The sequence below is a fragment of the Pinus tabuliformis genome, chromosome 9 (assembly GCF_031772625.1).
Source record: "Pinus tabuliformis cultivar Carrire ecotype Pingquan chromosome 9, CPIR1, whole genome shotgun sequence".
Taxonomy (NCBI): domain Eukaryota; kingdom Viridiplantae; phylum Streptophyta; class Pinopsida; order Pinales; family Pinaceae; genus Pinus; species Pinus tabuliformis.
This window is the reverse complement of record NC_142307.1, coordinates 186,103,511-186,110,650: the sequence shown is the minus strand read 5'-3', so window position 1 is coordinate 186,110,650 and position 7,140 is coordinate 186,103,511.

Genomic DNA, 7,140 nt, shown 5'->3' with positions numbered 1-7,140 from the left:
TGCATTATCAAACATTAAAGCAGAAGGCAACCCAAACCTGGTGATTATGAACTGATCTATAAACTCGATGATATTTTCAACATTAGCCGTCTTGAGTGGAACTGCTTCTACCCATTTAGTAAAGTAATCTATTGCTGTAAGAATATATCTATGCTGTTTAGAAGAGTGAGGAACGATCTCACCTATTATGTCCAATCCCCACTGATCGAAAGGTTGCTCAATGTTAACTGGTTGTAGTGGCAAGGATGGTTTCTTTTGTCTCCCAGCAGCGGTTTGACAGACTTGACATTTCCTCATGTAGTTATGTGAGTCTTTGAATAATGTGGGCCAGTAATAGCCTGCGCGTAAGATTTTATGAGCAGTAGTGTCTCCAGCATAGTGTCCGCCTGTTGGCCCATTGTGGAGTTCCTGCAACACTTTTTTAGCTTCAGATTTCTCAAGACACCTAAGGAGAACAGAATTATAATTTATTCTAAAAAGAACATCGTTCACGCGCTGATATTGTTTGGCTTTCAACCATAGAGCTCTTTTCTTGGTATGATCGAGGTTTGAAGGAGTGTATCCATTCTTTAGATAATAAATGATATCAACGTATAATGACTCAACATCGTTTAGGCTTACCTCATAGATTTGTATCTCTGGAGATGGAATTTTAGACATAAGCGATGCTCCGGCCAGCATTTTGCAAAAGCCTTGACCTTTTACAATACTTGCTGGTTTGATTTCTACGTCATATTCCTATAAGGCAGTAACCCAATTGGCTCTTTTCTCACCCACATCCTTCTGTACTAGAAGATTTCTTACCGCTAGAAACAGTACTATGATTTTGTATGTGTTTTGAGTAAAAAGGGTCCGAAATATTTAATTGCTTTGAAAACAGCATAAGCTTATTTCTCCACATCTGAATAACTTAACTCAGCCCCTTGTAAATTGGAACTAAAAAAAGCAATTGGGGCTTCTGCCTTTTCTTGATTTGCTTGAGTGAGTATCGCAGCATATGATCTATCAGAGGCAAATGTATATAAAATAAAAGGATCGGAAAAATTTGGAGTTGCTAAAGATGGAGCATTAACAAGTGCTTGTTTGATCGGATTGAACGCCTCATATTCATCTTGGCCCCATTTGAAGTTTGAGTTCTTTTTAATCATTGCTTGTAAAGGAGACACGATTCTTGAAAAATCTGGAACAAATCTCTTTACAAAGTTAATCTGGCCAAGAAAAGATTGCATGGCTTTCCTGTTGTGAGGCAGGGGTATTGCGGAAATCTCCTTGATTCTGTTAGGATCAATGTGAATTCCAGATTTTGACATTATGAATCCGAGAAGTTTTCCTTTACTTAATGTGGAAAAGTATTTTTTCGGGTTAAGTGAAATTCCATACCTTTGACAACGTTGGAAGATTTGTTTTAAATCTCTAAGATGATTGTTTTGTTTCTTGGAATATACAGTTATATCATCCAAATAGATTACCACTGATTTATTAACTAACCCCTTGAATGCGATGTCCATGGCTCTCTGAAATGTGGCACCAGCGTTAATCAGACCAAATGGCATCTTTTGATATGCGTATGTGCCCCATTTAGTTCTGAATGTGGTTTTTAATTGATCATCGGGATGTACCAACACTTGATTGTATCCTAAGAATCCATCCAAGAATGACATTAATTTTGACCCCGCGACTGCCTGCAGTATTTGTTCCATGGGAGGCAAAGGAAAATTATCCTTTTGGTAGGCTTTGTTAAGATTTTGAAAGTCAATGCAGATTCTAATGTCTTCATTTTTCTTTCTAACAGGGACCATATTGGAAACCCATTTGGAATGTCGAACGAGAAAAATTATTTTGGCTTTCAATAACTTATTGAGTTCAGATTTGATCTGGTTTTCTAGATTGGGATGGATCTTTCTCAACTTTTGTTGGACAGGTTTTTCATCGTCTGTCATTGGAATAGTATGTTGGATGATGGAGGTGTCGTACGTTTTGAGTTCATCGTAATTCTAAGCAAAGACACTTTTGTATTGTCTCAAGAGACGAATATACGCTAATTTTTCTTCAGGAGCTAGACCAAGGCCTAGATTGATATTCTGTGGTTTGGTATCAGTTCCTAGATTTACTAATTCATAGTTCAAAGTTGAACTTTGGAGTTTTGAATTGGTAGATCTTTTAAACCGATCTTTCAAATCATAAAGGTCTTCTAACTTGACTACTGACTTAGGTATGGCATTGTTAGTGCTATCTTGTTGCAATTGTCGGTCATGTTGGTCTTCGTCAATTATTTGATTGGTGTAGGATCCTTCAGATGTGAGGAAACTCACGATATCAGGATCGTCATTGAAAATCCTCCAATTGGTAATGTTATTAGGAATAGATGGTCTAAAAATTAATTCAATTGAAAATCGATCAGGGCTAAAATCTTCTGAAGGAATGAGCTTGGAAGCTACGTTAGCTAAGAGGTTTGCACTAGCATTCTGGAGTCTAGGAATTGATGAAATATTAAATGCTATAAAGTGTTCAGTCAGATCTTGAACTAAAGATTGGTAATGTTTTAAATGACCTGATAAACAATGTATAGTATTACGTACCTGTCTGATTACAATTTCAGAATCTCTAAAAACTTGAAGGTATTTTACGTCTAATCTGATTGCTTTGTATAACCTTTGGACTAAAGACTCGTATTCTGTGGTATTGTTGGTGCAATCAAATTTGAGTCTGCAAGTTAGCATAGTTTTATCTCCCTCTAGACTTATTAACACGCGTCCTGCTCCTACTCCTTCGTTAGACTTAGAACCGTCAAAAAATAATTTCCAAAATAAAGATTTATTAGGACTATCTATAAAATTAATACAATTAGAACTATCTATTTGAGAGAAATTTTTTGTTTGTGATAAAACAGAATGTTCTAAGTAAGGTGAAGTATGAGCATTAAAATTTCCTAGGAGAGAATCTACTGAGTAGTTGCCAATGATGTTATTGTTGTATGCTACTGGTTCATTTTCTCCCTCCAGTTCTGTTACTATGTATTTCTGATGTCTTTCTCGCTCAACTTTTATTTGATTTGGTTTACCATTGTAAAGGAGCCACATGTGCGACCAGTCAGTTGCAAAGTATCCGCGAAGTTTTTCTAACCAATCTCTGCTAAGAATTAAGCCATAAAATTCCGGAATATCAGCAACTAAAATGTCGATAACTTGACATACCTTTGGGTTGGATGACAGCCTTATGGTAACCTGATTTAATTCGCCAATCACTTCAACTTGCGATCGATCTAATTGAACTATGCGCACAAAAGATTTTTGTGGTTGAACGTTAAATTTTGCACATATTGACTTTGGTAAAATATTCGATGAAGCTCCAGAATCCACTAAGCAATTATGCAAATTTTTATTGAAAATTTCATAAGTAAGAAGAAATAGGGGAGTATGAGATCTTGATCTTCCTCCAATTAAGGCGATATCATTTGGATCAATTTTATTAATTGCATTAGTTGGAGGTCTTCCCATGTCATGGGAAGCTTGAGAGATTACAGCGGCGGACAAAGGTGCAACTGGTACAACATGTAATTCTTTCAAAAGCATCCTTTGCTAGTGTTTTAACTTGCTCAATTCGTAAAAAGTGATATTGGCCCTAGTCTTTTTCGTGTCTTCTATGATAGTATACTCCATTTCATCCGAAACGATCAGCGTTTTAGATGGAGTTGATGGGCCTGTTTGGATTAGGCTGGTTTGAGTCGCTTTAGGTGTTGTTTTCTTGGCTGCGACTTTATCCTTAGTCATCGAGCTTGCGCTCTTTGGCTTAGGTGTAGGTTGAGGAGGATCAAGTTTATTTCTACTGCGAGTACTAACTGGGGATGCCTCTTAATCCTATTCATCTGGGAGGATGAAATCCCACTGACCTTGTAACTCTAAAACTTCTTCTTCATCGGTATGTTCTTCAGTAGCGATTTCCTCTTTTTCTTCTTCGGATTCAACACTTGTAATAGCATTAGGGGGTTTGGAATCGGTCGAAAGGTTTCTTTTAAAATGTCTGTACGGCTTTTTAGAAGAAGTTTCTGCCAATTGTTTCTTAATGTCGATCATCTCGTTAGACATGGTCTTCAAAACTTTTTGCAATCTTTCTAAATCGAATGGATCTTTCGATTGTTTTTACTTGGGATCTTCCTTGAAAGAAGCCTTCATGGATTTTCGTTCTTCTATCACGTTTTTCTTTTCTAGGGCTATAATATGTTTCTCTACTGCTATTGCTTCTTTCATATTTTCGGATAAAGTTGTTTTGTTAGCCATATCAACAAAGATTGCTATGTTTGATGGTAAAGCAGTGATGTACCATTCACTTCGCACTTCTTCGCTAGGCTTGGAAGCAGTAGGAATTTTGTTTAAGAGTTTATTGAAACGTGAATTGAAATCTTTGATAGGTTCTTTTGACTCGGCCCTAAGGTTAGACAGGTCGTTGATCAATGTCGTCGTAGACCTATCATCACCAAACTTAATAAGGAATTGTTCTTGGAAGATATCCCAACTAGTGATAGATCCAGATGGTAATGAAAAATACCATGATCCAGCTGCTCCTTGCAAAGTATAAGGAAAAATTCAAACAACAGCGTCTTCGTTGGTAACTCCATTGAGATTTATGGATAGCATAAAGTTATTTATATGTTCTTCCGCTAGCATGCCTACCTTAGGATTAAACTTAGGCAGCCATTTTTCAGGATGGGCTGGTAGCTGACTCAAGGGTGCAGGCATTAAGACTGCCCCTGGGTTATTCCATGGAGATTGGGCCATCGTTGATCTATTAACAAAGGAAAGTGCAGAAGATGATCCCTGTGGTTGAGAAGATGAGGATATTACGACTACAAATGATTGAGAAGGAGATGTGGGAGTACCGGTGGACTGATGAACAATGATCTGAAGTGGAGGAGTGAATGGTTGACTTTGCAGTGGAGAGGTTGAGATGGATGATGATGATGAAAGAGTCTTGCTATCGGACCCTTTAAGATATTTCCTTGCTCTCTTCCTTGTGGGTAGAGGTAACTCGGTTGGCTGAACGCCAAATTTTTCGCTCTTTAATCTGGTAAAAGGATGAGCAAGGTTATATTGCAAAGTCACGCTGCCTTGAGATTTATCAGATCTTTGAGGAGATATAGAAAATCGCTGAAGTTTGTGAATCAAAGATTCAACTTTAGGAGGTTCAATAGTAGATTGTTCTGAAATGTCATGGTTTGTAGCAGCGGCTGTTGCTCTTGCAACTTCTGGCTCTGGATTTAAAGATTCTAAATGCAATGGATAAGTCGGGGGAGATGGTGAGGGTTATTTACTCTCAGAATCGTAATTAGATTTAGACTTGCTTGCCATTCACAATTCGATGCCCTCCTTCTAGCGCCAAATATGTTGAAGCCCTGAAAATCGGGTCTACAACAAGGGGGATACCCACCCGGTCCGGACCTTGGTTAGCAGCTCCTTTTCCGTTTGGTATAGTGGGTCCGACAGGGGATATGGGACCAATTTCCCAATTTATGTGTGTGTGTGCGTGTGAAGAATTGGTATTTCCTTTCTAAAAGTTCCTAAGTGAGATGCTCTAATTCTAACTCTAATCTAATAACATGCAAATTGTATTCTAATAAGCAGAAATATCTAAGTCTACACTAACCCGGGGTGTAATCCTTCTGTTATGCAATCTAAAATGATTTCAGATAACAATCGATAAGAAAGATCATTCAACTATTATGAGAAAAGAATTCAATACAAATAAACCACTTCATATAAAAAGTTAGACGAAATAATTGTGAAAGGCATATCGCATAATAAGCTACTCATGCATTAAGCATAAATAAATAGTTGTCACCATACAAAAGTGCCAAATGATAACTCATACATTCACGCATCAATATATAAACAACTGAACATGAATATCACTTTGACACAAAGGCATAAATAGTTAAGAGATAAAAGTGCCATTTATAACTAGTTCTACTCATGAGCTTCAAGCGATAATGATTTATCTCTTCTTAATCCAACATCCACTAAGAGTACAAAAATGCAACATCAGTAGTAGATATTAAATGCATATATCAATAAATCGTGTTCCATTCATTCATCAAAACCTCCTCAGAGGGTACAAAAGTGCATGTTCTGAGGACAAGTTTTTGATAAATTTCAGGACCCTTCTCTAAATGCATGAGAAGGGTTTAAATACTAATAACTAAATCTAAAAACAACTTATTACAAAAATGTAGGATACGGTTTAAATGACCGTCCTTTTTTCAGGCAAAAATAAAGCAAAATTAATACTAACATTGAATCTAAAATTAAAACTAACAACTAATTATTTATGTATCTGTTCCTTGAAATCGCAAGCGTTCAGCATTTGTTTGAGAAGAATCAGCTGACCGACTTCAGACTTTAACTGTCATGCAAAAACGGAATCAGTGAGAGATGGCACCATCTTCTCAGCAGAATTGATGATGCATTTGAGAGTCATACACTGGCTGTGTGGCTTTACCAAATACGCCCAGTAAGAATCCCAATTCAACTTAGTTAATCTTTTGATTGATTCTGCCTTTTCTTGAGCCTTCTGTCTCCAGCCTGTTTGTAGTTGTTGTACTTTCGGTAGATACCCTGGAGTGGTTTCTGAGATCAGATTTGCTCTATGCAAATTTTCATTTATACAGTCAATAACGTTGTTTGCTGTCATGGCTGCTTCTTCTGCCGCTTGTTCTGCTTTTCTAATTTGCGCATCCCATTTGTTAAAGAGAATTTCTTTGTGATTGTCGTTGATTATTGGTGCGCCTGCTCTTTTTCCCTCCTCTGTTTCTTGCCAAGCCAAATATTCAGTAACTCATTTATCAATTAAATCATAATCATGTCGTAAATCCACGACTTGATTAGTGATTTTATCACTTATTTCGCAATACGAGTTCCACTGTGATATTCTTTGGCTCAATGCTTCTTGTTGCTGTAGTAGTTGTTCGTTCAAGGAAATGGATTCTGTGATGAATTTTGTAAGTTTAGGATCATCCTTGTGCATCTCCTGCATATCCTGTAACTGTTTTTCTCTCTCAGCCAAACTGTTCTGGTAGCCTATCTGCATTCGTTGGAAGTCCTGCTGTAGCCTTTCAAGTTGTTTCTGTGCTTCGTTGTTGGCGTTGGC